Source organism: Opisthocomus hoazin, chromosome 3, assembly GCF_030867145.1.
Source record: "Opisthocomus hoazin isolate bOpiHoa1 chromosome 3, bOpiHoa1.hap1, whole genome shotgun sequence".
NCBI classification, from domain to species: domain Eukaryota; kingdom Metazoa; phylum Chordata; class Aves; order Opisthocomiformes; family Opisthocomidae; genus Opisthocomus; species Opisthocomus hoazin.
In genome coordinates, this window is record NC_134416.1 from 82,199,099 (window position 1) to 82,223,413 (window position 24,315).

A 24,315-nucleotide genomic window follows, 5' to 3' on the forward strand; every position below is an offset into this window, starting at 1 on the left:
AAACGTCTCAAGATAGCTCACCAGCAGAAGGGGCTAGCCTGGAAAGCTGTTGCTCAACCTCATCTGCCCATGGCACTGCTCACACAGAGGCATAGAGACTGGGTCTGCTTGCTTCTCTTGACATCTTAAACTTCAAACGTATCTTAGGGTGTCTCTGCTGGGCGCCTCCAGCATCCCTGCTCCGAAAATGGGAACGTCTCCAGATAGCTGGCAGCCAGAAGGGGCTAGCCTGGAAAGCTGTTGCTCAGCCTCATCTGTCCGTGGCACTACTCGCACAGAAGCACTGAGAGTGGGGCTGCTTGCTTGTCTTGCCACCCAAAATTCAAACGTATCTTAGGGGGTCGCTGTCGGGCTCCTTTCGCAGCCCTGCTCCGAAAATGCGAACGTCTGCAGATAGCTCGCAGCCAGAAGGGGCTAGGCTGGAAAGCTGTTGCTCAGCCTCATCTACCCATGCACTGCTCACGCAGAGGCACAGAGAGTGGGGCTGCTTGCTGGTCTTGCCACCTCAAACTTCAAACATATATTAGGGGGTGCCTGCCGGGCTCCTCCAGCAGCCCTGCTCTGAAAATGCGAAGGTCTCCAGATAGCTGGCAGCCAGAAGGGGCTAGCCTGGAAAGCTGTTGCTCAGCCTCATCTGACCGTGGCAATGCTCGCACAGAGGCACAGAGAGTGGGGCTGCTTGCTTGTCTTGCAACCTCAAACTTCAAACGTATCTTAGGGGGTGCCTGCCGAGAGCATCCAGCAACCCTGCTACCAAAATGCGAACGTCTCAAGATAGCTCGCAGCCAGAAGGGGCTAGTCTGGAAAGCTGTTGCTCAGCCTCATCTGCCCATGGCCCTGCTCACACAGAGGCACAGAGAGTGGGGCTGCTTGCTTGTCTTGCCACCTCAAACTTCAAACGTATCTTAGGGGATCTCTTCCAGGCGCGTCCAGCAGCCCTGCTCTGAAGATGGAAACGTCTCCAGAATAGCTGGCAGCCAGAAGGGGCTAGTCTGGAACTCTGTTGCTCAGCCTCATCTGCCCATGGCCCTGCTCGCACAGAGGCACAGAGAGTGGGGCTGCTTGCTTTTCTTGCAAACTCAAACTTCAAACGTGTCTTAGGGGGTCCCTGCCGGGCTCCTTTCGCAGCCGTGCTCCGAAAATGCGAACGTCTCAAAATAGCTCGCAGCCAGGAGGGGCTAGGCTGGAAAGCTGTTGCTCAGCCTCATCTGCCCATGGCACTGTTTGCACAGAGGCACAGACAGTGAGGATGCTTGCTTGTCTTGCCACCTCAAACTTCAAACGTAGCCACTGGGTATTGATGTCCTGCCAAGTTCCTTTTGCCGCCCTGTCTGAAAATGCAAACGTCTCAAGATAGCTCGCCAGCAGAAGGGGCTAGCCTGGAAAGCTGTTGCTCAACCTCATCTGCCCATGGCACTGCTTGCACAGAGGCAGAGAGACTGGGGCTGCTTGCTTGTCTTGCCATCTCAAACTTCAAACGTATCTTAGGGTGTCTCTGCCGAGTGCCTCCAGCAGCCCTGCTCCAAAAATGGGAACGTCTCCAGATAGCTCGCAGCCAGAAGGGGCTAGTCTGGAAAGCTGTTGCTCAGCCTCATCTGCCCATGGCCCTGCTCACACAGAGGCACAGAGACTGGGGCTGCTTGCTTGTCTTGCCACCTCAAACTTCAAACGTAACGAGGGGTCCCTGCCGGTCTCCTTTCGCAGCCCTGCTCTGAAAATGCGAACGTCTGCATATATCTCGCAGCCAGAAGGGAGTAGCCTGGAAAGCTGTTGCTCAGCCTCATCTGTCCGTGGCACTGCTCGCACAGAAGCACGGAGAGTGGGGCTGCTACTTGTCTTGCTACCTAAAATTCAAAAGTATCCTGGGGATCCCTGCCGGGCTCCTTTCGCAGCCCTGTCTGAAAATGCGAACGTCTCCAGATAGCTCGCTGTCAGAAGGGGCTAGCCTGGAAAGGTGTTGCTCAGCCTCATCTGCCCATGCACTGCTCGCGCAGAGGCACAGACAGTGGGGCTGCTTGCTTTTCTTCCCACCTCAAACTTCAAACGTATCTTAGGGGGTGCCTGCGGGGCTCCTCCAGCAGCCCTGCTCCGAAAATGCGAACATCTCCAGATAGCTGGCAGCCAGAAGGGGCAAGCCTTGAAAGCTGTTGCTCAGCGTTATCTGTCTGTGGCACTGCTCGCACAGAGGCACAGAGAGTGGGGCTGATTGCTTGTCTTGCAACCTCAAACTTCAAACGTGTCTTAGGGGGTCCCTGCCAGGCTCCTTTCACAGCCGTGCTCCGAAAATGCGAACGTCTCAAGATAGCTCGCAGCCAGAAGGGGCTAGGCTGGAAAGCTGTTGCTCAGCCTCATCTGCTCGTGGCCCTGCTCACACAGAGGCACAGAGACTGGGGCTGCTTGCTTGTCTTGCCACCTCAAACTTCAAACATAGCCTAAAGGGTCCCTGCCGGGCTCCTTTTGCAGCCCTGCTCCGAAAATGCAAACGTCTCCAGAATAGCTGGCAGCCAGAAAGGGCTAGCCTGGAAAGGTGTTGCTCAGCCTCATCTGCCCATGGCCCTGCTCACACAGAGGCACAGAGACTGGGGCTGCTTGCTTGTCTTGCCACCTCAAACTTCAAACGTAGCCACTGGGTATTGATATCCTGCCAAGCTCCTTTTGCCGCCCTGTCTGAAAATGCAAACGTCTCAAGATAGCTCACCAGCAGAAGGGGCTAGCCTGGAAAGCTGTTGCTCAACCTCAGCTGCCCATGGCACTGCTCACACAGAGGCATAGAGACTGGGTCTGCTTGCTTCTCTTGACATCTTAAACTTCAAACGTATCTTAGGGTGTCTCTGCTGGGCGCCTCCAGCATCCCTGCTCCGAAAATGGGAACGTCTCCAGATAGCTGGCAGCCAGAAGGGGCTAGCCTGGAAAGCTGTTGCTCAGCCTCATCTGTCCCTGGCACTACTCGCACAGAAGCACTGAGAGTGGGGCTGCTTGCTTGTCTTGCCACCCAAAATTCAAACGTGTCTTAGGGGGTCCCTCAAGAGTGCCTCCGGCAGCCCGGCTCAGAAAATGTGAACATCTCCAGATAGCTCGCAGCCAGAAGGGGCTAGCCTGGAAAGGTGTTGCTCAGCCTCATTTGCCCATGGCCCTGCTCGCACAGAGGCACAGAGAGTGGGGCTGCTTGCTTGTCTTGCCACCTCAAACTTCAAACGTAGCCACTGGGTATTGATATCCTGCCAAGCTCCTTTTGCCGCCCTGTCTGAAAATGCGAACGTCTCAAGATAGCTCACCAGCAGAAGGGGCTAGCCTGGAAAGCTGTTGCTCAACCTCAGCTGCCCATGGCACTGCTCGCACAGAGGCAGAGAGACTGGGTCTGCTTGCTTCTCTTGACATCTTAAACTTCAAACGTACCTTAGGGTGTCTCTGCTGGGCGCCTCCAGCATCCCTGCTCCGAAAATGGGAACGTCTCCTTATAGCTCGCAGCCAGAAGGGGCTAGCCTGGAAAGCTGTTGCTCAGCCTCATCTGTCCGTGGCACTACTCGCACAGAAGCACTGAGACTGGGGCTTCTTGCTGGTCTTGCCACCTCAAACTTCAAACGTATCTTAGGGGGTGCCTGCCGGGCTCCTCCAGCAGCCCTGCTCTGAAAATGCGAACGTCTCCAGATAGCTGGCAGCCAGAAGGGGCAAGCCTGGAAAGCTGTTGCTCAGCGTTATCTGACCGTGGCACTGCTCGCACAGAGGCACAGAGAGTGGGGCTGCTTGATTGTCTTGCAACCTCAAACTTCAAACGTATCTTAGGGGGTGCCTGCCGAGAGCATCCAGCAACCCTGCTACCAAAATGCGAACGTCTCAAGATAGCTCGCAGCCAGAAGGGGCTAGTCTGGAAAGCTGTTGCTCAGCCTCATCTGCCCATGGCCCTGCTCACACAGAGGCACAGAGAGTGGGGCTGCTTGCTTGTCTTGCCACCTCAAACTTCAAACGTATCTTAGGGGATCTCTTCCAGGCGCGTCCAGCAGCCCTGCTCTGAAGATGGGAACTTCTCCAGAATAGCTGGCAGCCAGAAGGGGCTAGTCTGGAACTCTGTTGCTCAGCCTCATCTGCCCATGGCCCTGCTCGCACAGAGGCACAGAGAGTGGGGCTGCTTGCTTTTATTGCGAACTCAAACTTCAAACGTGTCTTGGGGGTTCCCTGCCGGGCTCCTTTCGTAGCCGTGCTCCGAAAATGCGAACGTCTCAAAATAGCTCGCAGCCAGAAGGGGCTAGGCTGGAAAGCTGTTGCTCAGCCTCATCTGCCCATGGCACTGTTTGCACAGAGGCACAGACAGTGAGGCTGCTTGCTTGTCTTGCCACCTCAAAGTTCAAACGTAGCCACTGGGTATTGATGTCCTGCCAAGTTCCTTTTGCCGCCCTGTCTGAAAATGCAAACGTCTCAAGATAGCTCGCCAGCAGAAGGGGCTAGCCTGGAAAGCTGTTGCTCAACCTCATCTGCCCATGGCACTGCTTGCACAGAGGCAGAGAGACTGGGGCTGCTTGCTTGTCTTGCCATCTCAAACTTCAAATGTATCTTAGGGTGTCTCTGCCGAGTGCCTCCAGCAGCCCTGCTCCAAAAATGGGAACGTCTGCAGATAGCTCGCAGCCAGAAGGGGCTAGTCTGGAAAGCTGTTGCTCAGCCTCATCTGCCCATGGCCCTGCTCACACAGAGGCACAGAGAGTGGGGCTGCTTGCTTGTCTTGCCACCTCAAACTTCAAACGTATCTTAGGGGGTGCCTGCCGGTCTCCTCCAGCAGCCCTGCTCTGAAAATGCGAACGTCTCCAGAACAGCTGGCAGCCAGAAGGGGCTAGCCTGGAAAGCTGTTACTCAGCCTCATCTGCCCATGGCCCTGCTCGCACAGAGGCACAGAGACTGGGGCTGCTTTCTTGTCTTGCAAACTCAAACTTCAAATGTATCTTAGGGGGTCCCTCAAGAGTGCCTCCGGCAGCCCTGCTCCGAAAATGCGAACATCTCCAGATAGCTCGCAGCCAGAAGGGGCTAGCCTGGAAAGCTGTTGCTCAGCCTCATCTGCCCATGGCACAGCTCACACAGAGGGTGGGGCTGCTTGCTTGTCTTGCCACCTCAAACTTCAAACGTATCTTAGGGGATCCCTGCCGGGCTAGTTTCGTAGCCCTGCTCCGAAAATGCGAACGTCTCCAGAATAGCTGGCAGCCAGAAGGGGCTAGTCTGGAAAGCTGTTGCTCAGCCTCATCTGCCCGTGGCCCTGCTCGCACAGAGGCACAGAGACTGGGCCTGTTTGCTTGTCTTGCCACCTCAAACTTCAAACGTATCTTAAGGGGGTCCCTGCCGGGCTCCTTCTAGAGCCCTGCTCCACAAATGCGAACGTCTCAAGATAGCTCGCCAGCAGAAGGGGCTAGTCTGGAAAGCTGTTGCTCAGCCTCATCTGCCCATGGCACTGCTCGCACAGAGACACAGAGAGTGGGGCTGCTTGATTGTCTTGCCACCTCAAACCTCAAACCTATCTTACGGGGTCCCTCAAGAGCGCCTCCATCAGCCCTGCTCCGAAAATGGGAACGTCTCCAGATAGCTCGCAGAGAGAAGGGGCTAGCCTGGAAAGCTGTTGCTCAGCCTCATCTGCCCGTGGCCCTGCTTGCACAGAGGCACAGAGACTGGGGCTGCTTGCTTGTCTTCCCACCTCAAACTTCAAACATATATTAGGGGGTTGCTGACGGGCGCCTCCAGCAACCCTGCTCCGAAAATGCGAATGTCCGCAGAATAGCTCGCAGCCAGAAGAGTCTAGCCTGGAAAGTTGTTGCTCAGCCTCATCTGCCCCTGGCACTGCTCGCACAGAGGCACAGAGACTGGGTCTGCTTGCTTCTCTTGCCACCTCAAACTTCAAACATAGCCCTTAGATGCGGGGTCCCTGCCGGGTGCCCCCAGCAGCCCTGTCTGAAAATGCAAACGTCTCCAGATAGCTCGCAGCCAGAAGGGGCTAGCCTGGAAACCTATTGCTCAGCCTCATCTGCCCATGGCACTGCTCGCACAGAGACACAGAGACTGGGGCTGCTTGCTTGTCTTGCCACCTCAAAATTCAAACGTAACGAGGGGGTCCCTGCCGGTCTCCTTTCGCAGCCCTGCTCTGAAAATGCGAACGTCTGCATATATCTCGCAGCCAGAAGGGACTAGCCTGGAAAGCTGTTGCTCAGCCTCATCTGTCCGTGGCACTGCTCGCACAGAAGCACGGAGAGAGGGGCTGCTACTTGTCTTGCTACCTAAAATTCAAAAGTATCCTGGGGATCCCTGCCGGGCTCCTTTCGCAGCCCTGTCTGAAAATGCGAACGTCTCCAGATAGCTCGCTGTCCGAAGGGGCTAGGCTGGAAAGCTGTTGCTCAGCCTCATCTGCCCATGCACTGCTCGCGCAGAGGCACAGACAGTGGGGCTGCTTGCTGGTCTTGCCACCTCAAACTTCAAACGTATCTTAGGGGCTGCCTGCGGGGCTCCTCCAGCAGCCCTGCTCTGAAAATGCGAACATCTCCAGATAGCTGGCAGCCAGAAGGGGCAAGCCTGGAAAGCTGTTGCTCAGCGTTATCTGACTGTGGCACTGCTCGCACAGAGGCACAGAGAGTGGGGCTGCTTGCTTGTCTTGCAACCTCAAACTTCAAACGTGTCTTAGGAGGTCCCTGCCGGGCTCCTTTCGCAGCCGTGCTCCGAAAATGCGAACGTCTCAAGATAGCTCGCAGCCAGAAGGGGCTAGGCTGGAAAGCTGTTGCTCAACCTCATCTTCCCGTGGCCCTGCTCACACAGAGGCACAGAGACTTGGGCTGCTTGCTTCTCTTGCCACCTCAAACTTCAAACTTATCTTAGGTTGTCTCTGCTGGGCGCCTCCAGCAGCCCTGCTCCGAAAATGGGAACGTCTCCAGATAGCTGGCAGCCAGAAGGGGCTAGCCTGGAAAGCTGTTGCTCAGCATTATCTGCCCATTGCCCTGCTCGCACAGAGGCACAGAGAGTGGAGCTGCTTGCTTGTCTTGCCACCTCAAACTTCAAACGTGTCTTAGGGGGTCCCTCAAGAGTGCCTCCGGCAGCCCGGCTCAGAAAATGTGAACATCTCCAGATAGCTCGCAGACAGAAGGGGCTAGCCTGGAAAGGTGTTGCTCAGCCTCATTTGCCCATGGCCCTGCTCGCACAGAGGCACAGAGAGTGGGGCTGCTTGCTTGTCTTGCCACCTCAAACTTCAAACGTAGCCACTGGGTATTGATATCCTGCCAAGCTCCTTTTGCCGCCCTGTCTGAAAATGCGAACGTCTCAAGATAGCTCACCAGCAGAAGGGGCTAGCCTGGAAAGCTGTTGCTCAACCTCAGCTGCCCATGGCACTGCTCGCACAGAGGCAGAGAGACTGGGTCTGCTTGCTTCTCTTGACATCTTAAACTTCAAACGTACCTTAGGGTGTCTCTGCTGGGCGCCTCCAGCATCCCTGCTCCGAAAATGGGAACGTCTCCTTATAGCTCGCAGCCAGAAGGGGCTAGCCTGGAAAGCTGTTGCTCAGCCTCATCTGTCCGTGGCACTACTCGCACAGAAGCACTGAGACTGGGGCTTCTTGCTGGTCTTGCCACCTCAAACTTCAAACGTATCTTAGGGGGTGCCTGCCGGGCTCCTCCAGCAGCCCTGCTCTGAAAATGCGAACGTCTCCAGATAGCTGGCAGCCAGAAGGGGCAAGCCTGGAAAGCTGTTGCTCAGCGTTATCTGACCGTGGCACTGCTCGCACAGAGGCACAGAGAGTGGGGCTGCTTGATTGTCTTGCAACCTCAAACTTCAAACGTATCTTAGGGGGTGCCTGCCGAGAGCATCCAGCAACCCTGCTACCAAAATGCGAACGTCTCAAGATAGCTCGCAGCCAGAAGGGGCTAGTCTGGAAAGCTGTTGCTCAGCCTCATCTGCCCATGGCCCTGCTCACACAGAGGCACAGAGAGTGGGGCTGCTTGCTTGTCTTGCCACCTCAAACTTCAAACGTATCTTAGGGGATCTCTTCCAGGCGCGTCCAGCAGCCCTGCTCTGAAGATGGGAACTTCTCCAGAATAGCTGGCAGCCAGAAGGGGCTAGTCTGGAACTCTGTTGCTCAGCCTCATCTGCCCATGGCCCTGCTCGCACAGAGGCACAGAGAGTGGGGCTGCTTGCTTTTCTTGCGAACTCAAACTTCAAACGTGTCTTGGGGGTTCCCTGCCGGGCTCCTTTCGTAGCCGTGCTCCGAAAATGCGAACGTCTCAAAATAGCTCGCAGCCAGAAGGGGCTAGGCTGGAAAGCTGTTGCTCAGCCTCATCTGCCCATGGCACTGTTTGCACAGAGGCACAGACAGTGAGGCTGCTTGCTTGTCTTGCCACCTCAAAGTTCAAACGTAGCCACTGGGTATTGATGTCCTGCCAAGTTCCTTTTGCCGCCCTGTCTGAAAATGCAAACGTCTCAAGATAGCTCGCCAGCAGAAGGGGCTAGCCTGGAAAGCTGTTGCTCAACCTCATCTGCCCATGGCACTGCTTGCACAGAGGCAGAGAGACTGGGGCTGCTTGCTTGTCTTGCCATCTCAAACTTCAAATGTATCTTAGGGTGTCTCTGCCGAGTGCCTCCAGCAGCCCTGCTCCAAAAATGGGAACGTCTGCAGATAGCTCGCAGCCAGAAGGGGCTAGTCTGGAAAGCTGTTGCTCAGCCTCATCTGCCCATGGCCCTGCTCACACAGAGGCACAGAGAGTGGGGCTGCTTGCTTGTCTTGCCACCTCAAACTTCAAACGTATCTTAGGGGGTGCCTGCCGGTCTCCTCCAGCAGCCCTGCTCTGAAAATGCGAACGTCTCCAGAACAGCTGACAGCCAGAAGGGGCTAGCCTGGAAAGCTGTTACTCAGCCTCATCTGCCCATGGCCCTGCTCGCACAGAGGCACAGAGACTGGGGCTGCTTTCTTGTCTTGCAAACTCAAACTTCAAATGTATCTTAGGGGGTCCCTCAAGAGTGCCTCCGGCAGCCCTGCTCCGAAAATGCGAACATCTCCAGATAGCTCGCAGCCAGAAGGGGCTAGCCTGGAAAGCTGTTGCTCAGCCTCATCTGCCCATGGCACAGCTCACACAGAGGGTGGGGCTGCTTGCTTGTCTTGCCACCTCAAACTTCAAACGTATCTTAGGGGATCCCTGCCGGGCTAGTTTCGTAGCCCTGCTCCGAAAATGCGAACGTCTCCAGAATAGCTGGCAGCCAGAAGGGGCTAGTCTGGAAAGCTGTTGCTCAGCCTCATCTTCCCGTGGCCCTGCTCCCACAGAGGCACAGAGACTGGGCCTGTTTGCTTGTCTTGCCACCTCAAACTTCAAACGTATCTTAAGGGGGTCCCTGCCGGGCTCCTTCTAGAGCCCTGCTCCACAAATGCGAACGTCTCAAGATAGCTCGCCAGCAGAAGGGGCTAGTCTGGAAAGCTGTTGCTCAGCCTCATCTGCCCATGGCACTGCTCGCACAGAGACACAGAGAGTGGGGCTGCTTGATTGTCTTGCCACCTCAAACCTCAAACCTATCTTACGGGGTCCCTCAAGAGCGCCTCCATCAGCCCTGCTCCGAAAATGGGAACGTCTCCAGATAGCTCGCAGAGAGAAGGGGCTAGCCTGGAAAGCTGTTGCTCAGCCTCATCTGCCCGTGGCCCTGCTTGCACAGAGGCACAGAGACTGGGGCTGCTTGCTTGTCTTGCCACCTCAAACTTCAAACATATATTAGGGGGTTGCTGACGGGCGCCTCCAGCAACCCTGCTCCGAAAATGCGAATGTCCGCAGAATAGCTCGCAGCCAGAAGAGTCTAGCCTGGAAAGTTGTTGCTCAGCCTCATCTGCCCCTGGCACTGCTCGCACAGAGGCACAGAGACTGGGTCTGCTTGCTTCTCTTGCCACCTCAAACTTCAAACATAGCCCTTAGATGCGGGGTCCCTGCCGGGTGCCCCCAGCAGCCCTGTCTGAAAATGCAAACGTCTCCAGATAGCTCGCAGCCAGAAGGGGCTAGCCTGGAAACCTATTGCTCAGCCTCATCTGCCCATGGCACTGCTCGCACAGAGACACAGAGACTGGGGCTGCTTGCTTGTCTTGCCACCTCAAAATTCAAACGTAACGAGGGGGTCCCTGCCGGTCTCCTTTCGCAGCCCTGCTCTGAAAATGCGAACGTCTGCATATATCTCGCAGCCAGAAGGGACTAGCCTGGAAAGCTGTTGCTCAGCCTCATCTGTCCGTGGCACTGCTCGCACAGAAGCACGGAGAGAGGGGCTGCTACTTGTCTTGCTACCTAAAATTCAAAAGTATCCTGGGGATCCCTGCCGGGCTCCTTTCGCAGCCCTGTCTGAAAATGCGAACGTCTCCAGATAGCTCGCTGTCCGAAGGGGCTAGGCTGGAAAGCTGTTGCTCAGCCTCATCTGCCCATGCACTGCTCGCGCAGAGGCACAGACAGTGGGGCTGCTTGCTGGTCTTGCCACCTCAAACTTCAAACGTATCTTAGGGGCTGCCTGCGGGGCTCCTCCAGCAGCCCTGCTCTGAAAATGCGAACATCTCCAGATAGCTGGCAGCCAGAAGGGGCAAGCCTGGAAAGCTGTTGCTCAGCGTTATCTGACTGTGGCACTGCTCGCACAGAGGCACAGAGAGTGGGGCTGCTTGCTTGTCTTGCAACCTCAAACTTCAAACGTGTCTTAGGAGGTCCCTGCCGGGCTCCTTTCGCAGCCGTGCTCCGAAAATGCGAACGTCTCAAGATAGCTCGCAGCCAGAAGGGGCTAGGCTGGAAAGCTGTTGCTCAACCTCATCTTCCCGTGGCCCTGCTCACACAGAGGCACAGAGACTTGGGCTGCTTGCTTGTCTTGCCACCTCAAACTTCAGACTTATCTTAGGGGATCTCTACCAGGCGCGTCCAGCAGCCCTGCTATGAAGATGGGAACGTCTCCATAATAGCTGGCAGCCAGAAGGGGCTAGTCAGGAAAGCTGTTGCTCAGCCTCATCTGCCCATGGCCCTGCTTGCACAGAGGCACAGAGAGTGGGGCTGCTTGCTTGTCTTGCCACCTCAAACTTCAAATGTAGCCACTGGGTATTGATATCCTGCCAAGCTCCTTTTGCCGCCCTGTCTGAAAATGCAAACGTCTCAAGATAGCTCACCAGCAGAAGGGGCTAGCCTGGAAAGCTGTTGCTCAAACTCAGCTGCCCATGGCACTGCTCGCACAGAGGCAGAGAGACTGGGTCTGCTTGCTTCTCTTGACATCTTAAACTTCAAACGTATCTTAGGGTGTCTCTGCTGGGCGCCTCCAGCATCCCTGCTCCGAAAATGGGAACGTCTCCATATAGCTCGCAGCCAGAAGGGGCTAGCCTGGAAAGCTGTTGCTCAGCCTCATCTGTCCGTGGCACTACTCGCACAGAAGCACTGAGAGTGGGGCTGCTTGCTTGTCTTGCCACCCAAAATTCAAACGTATCTTAGGGGGTCGCTGTCGGGCTCCTTTCGCAGCCCTGCTCCGAAAATGCGAACGTCTGCAGATAGCTCGCAGCCAGAAGGGGCTAGGCTGGAAAGCTGTTGCTCAGCCTCATCTACCCATGCACTGCTCACGCAGAGGCACAGAGAGTGGGGCTGCTTGCTGGTCTTGCCACCTCAAACTTCAAACGTATCTTAGGGGGTGCCTGCCGGGCTCCTCCAGCAGCCCTGCTCTGAAAATGTGAACGTCTCCAGAGAGCTGGCAGCCAGAAGGGGCTAGCCTGGAAAGCTGTTGCTCAGCGTTATCTGACCGTGGCACTGCTCGTACAGAGGCACAGAGAGTGGGGCTGCTTGCTTGTCTTGCAACCTCAAACTTCAAACGTATCTTAGGGGGTGCCTGCCGAGAGCATCCAGCAACCCTGCTACCAAAATGCGAACGTCTCAAGATAGCTCGCAGCCAGAAGGGGCTAGTCTGGAAAGCTGTTGCTCAGCCTCATCTGCCCATGGCACTGCTCGCACAGAGGCACAGAGACTGGGGCTGCTTTCTTCTCTTGCCACCTCAAACTTCAAACTTATCTTAGGGGATCTCTACCAGGCGCGTCCAGCAGCCCTGCTCTGAAGATGGGAACGTCTCCAGAATAGCTGGCAGCCAGAAGGGGCTAGTCAGGAAAGCTGTTGCTCAGCCTCATCTGCCCATGGCCCTGCTTGCACAGAGGCACAGAGACTGGGGCTGCTTGCTTGTCTTGCAAACTCAAACTTCAAACGTGTCTCAGGGGTTCCCTACCGGGCTCCTTTCGCAGCCGTGCTCCGAAAATGCGAACGTCTCAAAAAAGCTCGCAGCCAGAAGGGGCTAGGCTGGAAAGCTGTTTCTCAGCCTCGTCTGCCCATGGCACTGTTTGCACAGAGGCACAGAGAGTGAGGATGCTTGCTTGTCTTGCACCTCAAACTTCAAACGTAGCCACTGGGTATTGATGTCCTGCCAAGCTCCTTTCGCAGCCGTGCTCCGAAAATGCAAACATCTCAAGATAGCTCGCAGCCAGAAGGGGCTAGTCTGGAAAGCTGTTGCTCAACCTCATCTGCCCATGGCACTGCTCGCACAGAGGCAGAGAGACTGGGGCTGCTTGCTTGTCTTGCCACCTCAAACTTCAAACGTATCTTAGTGTGTCTCTGCTGATCGCCTCCAGCAGCCCTGCTCCGAAAATGGGAACGTCTCCAGATAGCTGGCAGCCAGAAGGGGCTAGCCTGGAAAGCTGTTGCTCAGCATTATCTGCCCATGGCCCTGCTCGCACAGAGGCACAGAGAGTGGGGCTGCTTGCTTGTCTTGCCACCTCAAACTTCAAACGTGTCTTAGGGGGTCCCTCAAGAGTGCCTCCGGCAGCCCGGCTCAGAAAATGCGAACATCTCCAGATAGCTCGCAGCCAGAAGGGGCTAGCCTGGAAAGCTGTTGCTCAGCCTCATCTGCCCATGGCACTGCTCTCACAGAGGCAGAGAGACTGGGGCTACTTCCTTGTCTTGCCACCTCAAACTTCAAACATAGCCTAAAGGGTCCCTGCCGGGCTCCTTTTGCAGCCCTGCTCCGAAAATGCAAACGTCTCCAGAATAGCTGGCAGCCAGAAAGGGCTAGCCTGGAAAGGTGTTGCTCAGCCTCATCTGCCCATGGCCCTGCTCGCACAGAGGCACAGAGAGTGGGGCTGCTTGCTTGTCTTGCCACCTCAAACTTCAAACGTAGCCACTGGGTATTGATATCCTGCCAAGCTCCTTTTGCCGCCCTGTCTAAAAATGCGAACGTCTCAAGATAGCTCACCAGCAGAAGGGGCTAGCCTGGAAAGCTGTTGCTCAACCTCATCTGCCCATGGCACTGCTCGCACAGAGGCAGAGAGACTGGGTCTGCTTGCTTCTCTTGTCATCTTAAACTTCAAACGTATCTTAGGGTGTCTCTGCTGGGCGCCTCCAGCATCCCTGCTCCGAAAATGGGAACGTCTCCTTATAGCTCGCAGCCAGAAGGGGCTAGCCTGGAAAGCTGTTGCTCAGCCTCATCTGTCCGTGGCACTACTCGCACAGAAGCACTGAGAGTGGGGCTGCTTGCTTGTCTTGCCACCCAAAATTCAAACGTATCTTAGGGGGTCGCTGTCGGGCTCCTTTCGCAGCCCTGCTCCGAAAATGCGAACGTCTGCAGATAGCTCGCAGCCAGAAGGGGCTAGGCTGGAAAGCTGTTGCTCAGCCTCATCTACCCATGCACTGCTCACGCAGAGGCACAGAGAGTGGGGCTTCTTGCTGGTCTTGCCACCTCAAACTTCAAACGTATCTTAGGGGGTGCCTGCCGGGCTCCTCCAGCAGCCCTGCTCTGAAAATGCGAACGTCTCCAGATAGCTGGCAGCCAGAAGGGGCAAGCCTGGAAAGCTGTTGCTCAGCGTTATCTGGCCGTGGCACTGCTCGCACAGAGGCACAGAGAGTGGGGCTGCTTGATTGTCTTGCAACCTCAAACTTCAAACGTATCTTAGGGGATCTCTTCCAGGCGCGTCCAGCAGCCCTGCTCTGAAGATGGGAACGTCTCCAGAATAGCTGGCAGCCAGAAGGGGCTAGTCTGGAACTCTGTTGCTCAGCCTCATCTGCCCATGGCCCTGCTCGCACAGAGGCACAGAGAGTGGGGCTGCTTGCTTTTCTTGCAAACTCAAACTTCAAACGTGTCTTAGGGGGTCCCTGCCGGGCTCCTTTCGCAGCCGTGCTCCGAAAATGCGAACGTCTCAAAATAGCTCGCAGCCAGAAGGGGCTAGGCTGGAAAGCTGTTGCTCACCCTCATCTGCCCATGGCACTGTTTGCACAGAGGCACAGACAGTGAGGCTGCTTGCTTGTCTTGCCACCTCAAACTTCAAACGTAGCCACTGGGTATTGATGTCCTGCCAAGTTCCTTTTGCCGCCCTGTCTGAAAATGCAAACGTCTCAAGATAGCTCGCCAGCAGAAGGGGCTAGCCTGGAAAGCTGTTGCTCAACCTCATCTGCCCATGGCACTGCTTGCACAGAGGCAGAGAGACTGGGGCTGCTTGCTTGTCTTGCCATCTCAAACTTCAAACGTATCTTAGGGTGTCTCTGCCGAGTGCCTCCAGCAGCCCTGCTCCAAAAATGGGAACGTCTCCAGATAGCTCGCAGCCAGAAGGGGCTAGTCTGGAAAGCTGTTGCTCAGCCTCATCTGCCCATGGCCCTGCTCACACAGAGGCACAGAGAGTGGGGCTGCTTGCTTGTCTTGCCACCTCAAACTTCAAACGTATCTTAGGGGGTGCCTGCCGGTCTCCTCCAGCAGCCCTGCTCTGAAAATGCGAACGTCTCCATAACACCTGGCAGCCAGAAGGGGCTAGCCTGGAAAGCTGTTGCTCAGCCTCATCTGCCCATGACCCTGCTCGCACAGAGGCACAGAGACTGGGGCTGCTTTCTTGTCTTGCAAACTCAAACTTCAAATGTATCTTAGGGGGTCCCTCAAGAGTGCCTCCGGCAGCCCTGCTCCGAAAATGCGAACATCTCCAGATAGCTCGCAGCCAGAAGGGGCTAGCCTGGAAAGCTGTTGCTCAGCCTCATCTGCCCATGGCACAGCTCACACAGAGGGTGGGGCTGCTTGCTTGTCTTGCCACCTCAAACTTCAAACGTATCTTAGGGGATCCCTGCCGGTCTCCTCCAGCAGCCCTGCTCCGAAAATGCGAACGTCTCCAGAATAGCTGGCAGCCAGAAGGGGCTAGTCTGGAAAGCTGTTGCTCAGCCTCATCTTCCCGTGGCCCTGCTCCCACAGAGGCACAGAGACTGGGCCTGTTTGCTTGTCTTGCCACCTCAAACTTCAAACGTATCTTAAGGGGGTCCCTGCCGGGCTCCTTCTAGAGCCCTGCTCCACAAATGCGAACGTCTCAAGATAGCTCGCCAGCAGAAGGGGCTAGTCTGGAAAGCTGTTGCTCAGCCTCATCTGCCCATGGCACTGCTCGCACAGAGACACAGAGAGTGGGGCTGCTTGATTGTCTTGCCACCTCAAACCTCAAACCTATTTACGGGATCCCTCAAGAGCGCCTCCAGAAGCCCTGCTCCGAAAATGGGAACGTCTCCAGATAGCTCGCAGCCAGAAGGGGCTAGCCTGGAAAGCTGTTGCTCAGCCTCATCTGCCCGTGGCCCTGCTTGCACAGAGGCACAGAGACTGGGGCTGCTTGCTTGTCTTGCCACCTCAAACTTCAAACATATATTAGGGGGTTGCTGACGGGCGCCTCCAGCAACCCTGCTCCGAAAATGCGAATGTCCGCAGAATAGCTCGCAGCCAGAAGAGTCTAGCCTGGAAAGTTGTTGCTCAGCCTCATCTGCCCCTGGCACTGCTCGCACAGAGGCACAGAGACTGGGTCTGCTTGCTTCTCTTGCCACCTCAAACTTCAAACATAGCCCTTAGATGCGGGGTCCCTGCCGGGTGCCCCCAGCAGCCCTGTCTGAAAATGCAAACGTCTCCAGATAGCTCGCAGCCAGAAGGGGCTAGCCTGGAAACCTATTGCTCAGCCTCATCTGCCCATGGCACTGCTCGCACAGAGACACAGAGACTGGGGCTGCTTGCTTGTCTTGCCACCTCAAAATTCAAACGTAACGAGGGGTCCCTGCCGGTCTCCTTTCGCAGCCCTGCTCTGAAAATGCGAACGTCTGCATATATCTCGCAGCCAGAAGGGACTAGCCTGGAAAGCTGTTGCTCAGCCTCATCTGTCCGTGGCACTGCTCGCACAGAAGCACGGAGAGAGGGGCTGCTACTTGTCTTGCTACCTAAAATTCAAAAGTATCCTGGGGATCCCTGCCGGGCTCCTTTCGCAGCCCTGTCTGAAAATGCGAACGTCTCCAGATAGCTCGCTGTCAGAAGGGGCTAGCCTGGAAAGCTGTTGCTCAGCCTCATCTGCCCATGCACTGCTCGCGCAGAGGCACAGACAGTGGGGCTGCTTGCTGGTCTTGCCACCTCAAACTTCAAACGTATCTTAGGGGGTGCCTGCGGGGCTCCTCCAGCAGCCCTGCTCTGAAAATGCGAACATCTCCAGATAGCTGGCAGCCAGAAGGGGCAAGCCTGGAAAGCTGTTGCTCAGCGTTATCTGACTGTGGCACTGCTCGCACAGAGGCACAGAGACTGGGGCTGATTGCTTGTCTTGCAACCTCAAACTTCAAACGTGTCTTAGGGGGTCCCTGCCGGGCTCCTTTCGCAGCCGTGCTCCGAAAATGCGAACGTCTCAAGATAGCTCGCAGCCAGAAGGGGCTAGGCTGGAAAGCTGTTGCTCAGACTCATCTGCCCGTGGCCCTGCTCACACAGAGGCACAGAGACTGGGGCTGCTTGCTTGTCTTGCCACCTCAAACTTCAGACTTATCTTAGGGGATCTCTACCAGGCGCGTCCAGCAGCCCTGCTCTGAAGATGGGAACGTCTCCAGAATAGCTGGCAGCCAGAAGGGGCTAGTCAGGAAAGCTGTTGCTCAGCCTCATCTGCCCATGGCCCTGCTTGCACAGAGGCACAGAGAGTGGGGCTGCTTGCTTGTCTTGCCACCTCAAACTTCAAACGTAGCCACTGGGTATTGATATCCTGCCAAGCTCCTTTTGCCGCCCTGTCTGAAAATGCAAACGTCTCAAGATAGCTCACCAGCAGAAGGGGCTAGCCTGGAAAGCTGTTGCTCAACCTCAGCTGCCCATGGCACTGCTCGCACAGAGGCAGAGAGACTGGGTCTGCTTGCTTCTCTTGTCATCTTAAACTTCAAACGTATCTTAGGGTGTCTCTGCTGGGCGCCTCCAGCATCCCTGCTCCGAAAATGGGAACGTCTCCATATAGCTCGCAGCCAGAAGGGGCTAGCCTGGAAAGCTGTTGCTCAGCCTCATCTGTCCGTGGCACTACTCGCACAGAAGCACTGAGAGTGGGGCTGCTTGCTTGTCTTGCCACCCAAAATTCAAACGTATCTTAGGGGGTCGCTGTCGGGCTCCTTTCGCAGCCCGTCTCCGAAAATGCGAACGTCTGCAGATAGCTCGCAGCCAGAAGGGGCTAGGCTGGAAAGCTGTTGCTCAGCCTCATCTACCCATGCACTGCTCACGCAGAGGCACAGAGAGTGGGGCTGCTTGCTGGTCTTGCCACCTCAAACTTCAAACATATATTAGGGGGTGCCTGCCGGGCTCCTCCAGCAGCCCTGCTCTGAAAATGCGAACGTCTCCAGAGAGCTGGCAGCCAGAAGGGGCTAGCCTGGAAAGCTGTTGCTCAGCCTCATCTGACCGTGGCACTGCTCGCACAGAGGCACAGAGAGTGGGGCTGCTTGATTGTCTTGCAACCTCAAACTTCAAACGTATCTTAGGGGGTGCCTGCCGAGAGCATCCAGCAACCCTGCTACCAAAATGCAAACGTCTCAAGATAGCTCGCAGCCAGAAGGGGCTAGTCTGGAAAGCTGTTGCTCAGCCTCATCTGCCCATGGCACTGCTCGCACAGAGGCACAGAGACTGGGGCTGCTTGCTTGTCTTGCCACCTCAAACTTCAAACTTATCTTAGGGGATCTCTACCAGGCGCGTCCAGCAGCCCTGCTCTGAAGATGGGAACGTCTCCAGAATAGCTGGCAGCCAGAAGGGGCTAGTCAGGAAAGCTGTTGCTCAGCCTCATCTGCCCATGGCCCTGCTTGCACAGAGGCACAGAGACTGGGGCTGCTTGCTTGTCTTGCAAACTCAAACTTCAAAAGTGTCTCAGGGGTTCCCTACCGGGCTCCTTTCGCAGCTGTGCTCCGAAAATGCGAACGTCTCAAAAAAGCTCGCAGCCAGAAGGGGCTAGGCTGGAAAGCTGTTTCTCAGCCTCGTCTGCCCATGGCACTGTTTGCACAGAGGCACAGAGAGTGAGGATGCTTGCTTGTCTTGCACCTCAAACTTCAAACGTAGCCACTGGGTATTGATGTCCTGCCAAGCTCCTTTCGCAGCCGTGCTCCGAAAATGCGAACGTCTCAAAATAGCTCGCAGCCAGAAGGGGCTAGTCTGGAAAGCTGTTGCTCAACCTCATCTGCCCATGGCACTGCTCGCACAGAGGCAGAGAGACTGGGGCTGCTTGCTTGTCTTGCCACCTCAAACTTCAAACGTATCTTAGGGTGTCTCTGCCGAGCGCCTCCAGCAGCCCTGCTCCGAAAATGGGAACGTCTCCAGATAGCTCGCAGCCAGAAGGGGCTAGTCAGGAAAGCTGTTGCTCAGCCTCATCTGCCCATGGCACTGCTCGCACAGAGGCACAGAGAGTGGGGCTGCTTGCTTGTCTTGCCACCTCAAACTTCAAACGTGTCTTAGGGGGTCCCTCAAGAGTGCCTCCGGCAGCCCGGCTCAGAAAATGCGAACATCTCCAGATAGCTCGCAGACAGAAGGGGCTAGCCTGGAAAGCTGTTGCTCAGCCTCATCTGCCCATGGCACTGCTCGCACAGAGGCAGAGAGACTGGGGCTACTTGCTTGTCTTGCCACCTCAAACTTCAAACATACCCTAAAGGGTCCCTGCCGGGCTCCTTTTGCAGCCCTGCTCCGAAAATGCAAACGTCTCCAGAATAGCTGGCAGCCAGAAAGGGCTAGCCTGGAAAGGTGTTGCTCAGCCTCATCTGCCCATGGCCCTGCTCGCACAGAGGCACAGAGAGTGGGGCTGCTTGCTTTTCTTGCGAACTCAAACTTCAAACGTGTCTTAGGGGGTCCCTGCCGGGCTCCTTTCGCAGTCGTGCTCCGAAAATGCGAACGTCTCAAAATAGCTCGCAGCCAGAAGGGGCTAGGCTGGAAAGCTGTTGCTCAGCCTCATCTGCCCATGGCACTGTTTGCACAGAGGCACAGACAGTGAGGCTGCTTGCTTGTCTTGCCACCTCAAAGTTCAAACGTAGCCACTGGGTATTGATGTCCTGCCAAGTTCCTTTTGCCGCCCTGTCTGAAAATGCAAACGTCTCAAGATAGCTCGCCAGCAGAAGGGGCTAGCCTGGAAAGCTGTTGCTCAACCTCATCTGCCCATGGCACTGCTTGCACAGAGGCAGAGAGACTGGGGCTGCTTGCTTGTCTTGCCATCTCAAACTTCAAACGTATCTTAGGGTGTCTCTGCCGAGTGCCTCCAGCAGCCCTGCTCCAAAAATGGGAACGTCTCCAGATAGCTCGCAGCCAGAAGGGGCTAGTCTGGAAAGCTGTTGCTCAGCCTCATATCCCCATGGCCCTGCTCACACAGAGGCACAGAGAGTGGGGCTGCTTGCTTGTCTTGCCACCTCAAACTTCAAACGTATCTTAGGGGGTGCCTGCCGGTCTCCTCCAGCAGCCCTGCTCCGAAAATGGGAACGTCTCCAGATAGCTCGCAGAGAGAAGGGGCTAGCCTGGAAAGCTGTTGCTCAGCCTCATCTGCCCATGGCCCTGCTTACACAGAGGCACAGAGACTGGGGCTGCTTGCTTGTCTTGCCACCTCAAACTTCAAACATATATTAGGGGGTTGCTGACGGGCGCCTCCAGCAACCCTGCTCCGAAAATGCGAATGTCCGCAGAATAGCTCGCAGCCAGAAGAGTCTAGCCTGGAAAGTTGTTGCTCAGCCTCATCTGCCCCTGGCACTGCTCGCACAGAGGCACAGAGACTGGGTCTGCTTGCTTCTCTTGCCACCTCAAACTTCAAACATAGCCCTTAGATGCGGGGTCCCTGCCGGGTGCCCCCAGCAGCCCTGTCTGAAAATGCAAACGTCTCCAGATAGCTCGCAGCCAGAAGGGACTAGCCTGGAAACCTATTGCTCAGCCTCATCTGCCCATGGCACTGCTCGCACAGAGACACAGAGACTGGGGCTGCTTGCTTGTCTTGCCACCTCAAAATTCAAACGTAACGAGGGGTCCCTGCCGGTCTCCTTTCGCAGCCCTGCTCTGAAAATGCGAACGTCTGCATATATCTCGCAGCCAGAAGGGACTAGCCTGGAAAGCTGTTGCTCAGCCTCATCTGTCCGTGGCACTGCTCGCACAGAAGCACGGAGAGAGGGGCTGCTACTTGTCTTGCTACCTAAAATTCAAAAGTATCCTGGGGATCCCTGCCGGGCTCCTTTCGCAGCCCTGTCTGAAAATGCGAACGTCTCCAGATAGCTCGCTGTCAGAAGGGGCTAGCCTGGAAAGCTGTTGCTCAGCCTCATCTGCCCATGCACTGCTCGCGCAGAGGCACAGACAGTGGGGCTGCTTGCTGGTCTTGCCACCTCAAACTTCAAACGTATCTTAGGGGGTGCCTGCGGGGCTCCTCCAGCAGCCCTGCTCTGAAAATGCGAACATCTCCAGATAGCTGGCAGCCAGAAGGGGCAAGCCTGGAAAGCTGTTGCTCAGCGTTATCTGACTGTGGCACTGCTCGCACAGAGGCACAGAGACTGGGGCTGATTGCTTGTCTTGCAACCTCAAACTTCAAACGTGTCTTAGGGGGTCCCTGCCGGGCTCCTTTCGCAGCCGTGCTCCGAAAATGCGAACGTCTCAAGATAGCTCGCAGCCAGAAGGGGCTAGGCTGGAAAGCTGTTGCTCAGCCTCATCTGCCCGTGGCCCTGCTCACACAGAGGCACAGAGACTGGGGCTGCTTGCTTGTCTTGCCACCTCAAACTTCAGACTTATCTTAGGGGATCTCTACCAGGCGCGTCCAGCAGCCCTGCTCTGAAGATGGGAACGTCTCCAGAATAGCTGGCAGCCAGAAGGGGCTAGTCTGGAAAGCTGTTGCTCAGCCTCATCTGCCCATGGCCCTGCTTGCACAGAGGCACAGAGAGTGGGGCTGCTTGCTTGTCTTGCCACCTCAAACTTCAAATGTAGCCACTGGGTATTGATATCCTGCCAAGCTCCTTTTGCCGCCCTGTCTGAAAATGCAAACGTCTCAAGATAGCTCACCAGCAGAAGGGGCTAGCCTGGAAAGCTGTTGCTCAACCTCAGCTGCCCATGGCACTGCTCGCACAGAGGCAGAGAGACTGGGTCTGCTTGCTTCTCTTGACATCTTAAACTTCAAACGTATCTTAGGGTGTCTCTGCTGGGCGCCTCCAGCATCCCTGCTCCGAAAATGGGAACGTCTCCATATAGCTCGCAGCCAGAAGGGGCTAGGCTGGAAAGCTGTTGCTCAGCCTCATCTGACCGTGGCACTGCTCGCACAGAGGCACAGAGAGTGGGGCTGCTTGATTGTCTTGCAACCTCAAACTTCAAACGTATCTTAGGGGGTGCCTGCCGAGAGCATCCAGCAACCCTGCTACCAAAATGCAAACGTCTCAAGATAGCTCGCAGCCAGAAGGGGCTAGTCTGGAAAGCTGTTGCTCAGCCTCATCTGCCCATGGCACTGCTCGCACAGAGGCAGAGAGACTGGGGCTACTTGCTTGTCTTGCCACCTCAAACTTCAAACATTCCCTAAAGGGTCCCTGCCGGGCTCCTTTTGCAGCCCTGCTCTGAAAATGCGAACGTCTCCAGAGAGCTGGCAGCCAGAAGGGGCTAGCCTGGAAAGCTGTTGCTCAGCCTCATCTGACCGTGGCACTGCTCGCACAGAGGCACAGAGAGTGGGGCTGCTTGATTGTCTTGCAACCTCAAACTTCAAACGTATCTTAGGGGGTGCCTGCCGAGAGCATCCAGCAACCCTGCTACCAAAATGCAAACGTCTCAAGATAGCTCGCAGCCAGAAGGGGCTAGTCTGGAAAGCTGTTGCTCAGCCTCATCTGCCCATGGCACTGCTCGCACAGAGGCACAGAGACTGGGGCTGCTTGCTTGTCTTGCCACCTCAAACTTCAAACTTATCTTAGGGGATCTCTACCAGGCGCGTCCAGCAGCCCTGCTCTGAAGATGGGAACGTCTCCAGAATAGCTGGCAGCCAGAAGGGGCTAGTCAGGAAAGCTGTTGCTCAGCCTCATCTGCCCATGGCCCTGCTTGCACAGAGGCACAGAGACTGGGGCTGCTTGCTTGTCTTGCAAACTCAAACTTCAAACGTGTCTCAGGGGTTCCCTACCGGGCTCCTTTCGCAGCCGTGCTCCGAAAATGCGAACGTCTCAAAAAAGCTCGCAGCCAGAAGGGGCTAGGCTGGAAAGCTGTTTCTCAGCCTCGTCTGCCCATGGCACTGTTTGCACAGAGGCACAGAGAGTGAGGATGCTTGCTTGTCTTGCACCTCAAACTTCAAACGTAGCCACTGGGTATTGATGTCCTGCCAAGCTCCTTTCGCAGCCGTGCTCCGAAAATGGGAACGTCTCCATATAGCTCGCAGCCAGAAGGGGCTAGCCTGGAAAGCTGTTGCTCAGCCTCATCTGTCCGTGGCACTACTCGCACAGAAGCACTGAGAGTGGGGCTGCTTGCTTGTCTTGCCACCCAAAATTCAAACGTATCTTAGGGGGTCGCTGTCGGGCTCCTTTCGCAGCCCTGCTCCGAAAATGCGAACATCTGCAGATAGCTCGCAGCCAGAAGGGGCTAGGCTGGAAAGCTGTTGCTCAGCCTCATCTACCCATGCACTGCTCACGCAGAGGCACAGAGAGTGGGGCTGCTTGCTGGTCTTGCCACCTCAAACTTCAAACGTATCTTAGGGGGTGCCTACCGGGCTCCTCCAGCAGCCCTGCTCTGAAAATGCGAACGTCTCCAGAGAGCTCGCAGCCAGAAGGGGCTAGCCTGGAAAGCTGTTGCTCAGCCTCATCTGCCCCTGGCACTGCTCGCACAGAGGCACAGAGACTGGGTCTGCTTGCTTCTCTTGCCACCTCAAACTTCAAACATAGCCCTTAGATGCGGGGTCCCTGCCGGGTGCCCCCAGCAGCCCTGTCTGAAAATGCAAACGTCTCCAGATAGCTCGCAGCCAGAAGGGGCTAGCCTGGAAACCTATTGCTCAGCCTCATCTGCCCATGGCACTGCTCGCACAGAGACACAGAGACTGGGGCTGCTTGCTTGTCTTGCCACCTCAAAATTCAAACGTAACGAGGGGTCCCTGCCGGTCTCCTTTCGCAGCCCTGCTCTGAAAATGCGAACGTCTGCATATATCTCGCAGCCAGAAGGGACTAGCCTGGAAAGCTGTTGCTCAGCCTCATCTGTCCGTGGCACTGCTCGCACAGAAGCACGGAGAGTGGGGCTGCTACTTGTCTTGCTACCTAAAATTCAAAAGTATCCTGGGGATCCCTGCCGGGCTCCTTTCGCAGCCCTGTCTGAAAATGCGAACGTCTCCAGATAGCTCGCTGTCAGAAGGGGCTAGCCTGGAAAGCTGTTGCTCAGCCTCATCTGCCCATGCACTGCTCACGCAGAGGCACAGAGAGTGGGGCTGCTTGCTGGTCTTGCCACCTCAAACTTCAAACGTATCTTAGGGGGTGCCTGCGGGGCTCCTCCAGCAGCCCTGCTCTGAAAATGCGAACATCTCCAGATAGCTGGCAGCCAGAAGGGGCAAGCCTGGAAAGCTGTTGCTCAGCGTTATCTGACTGTGGCACTGCTCGCACAGAGGCACAGAGACTGGGGCTGATTGCTTGTCTTGCAACCTCAAACTTCAAACGTGTCTTAGGGGGTCTCTGCCGGGCTCCTTTCGCAGTCGTGCTCCGAAAATGCGAACGTCTCAAGATAGCTCGCAGCCAGAAGGGGCTAGGCTGGAAAGCTGTTGCTCAGCCTCATCTGCCCGTGGCCCTGCTCACACAGAGGCACAGAGACTGGGGCTGCTTGCTTGTCTTGCCACCTCTAAACTTCAGACTTATCTTAGGGGATCTCTACCAGGCGCGTCCAGCAGCCCTGCTCTGAAGATGGGAACGTCTCCAGAATAGCTGGCAGCCAGAAGGGGCTAGTCTGGAAAGCTGTTGCTCAGCCTCATCTGCCCATGGCCCTGCTTGCACAGAGGCACAGAGAGTGGGGCTGCTTGCTTGTCTTGCCACCTCAAACTTCAAATGTAGCCACTGGGTATTGATATCCTGCCAAGCTCCTTTTGCCGCCCTGTCTGAAAATGCA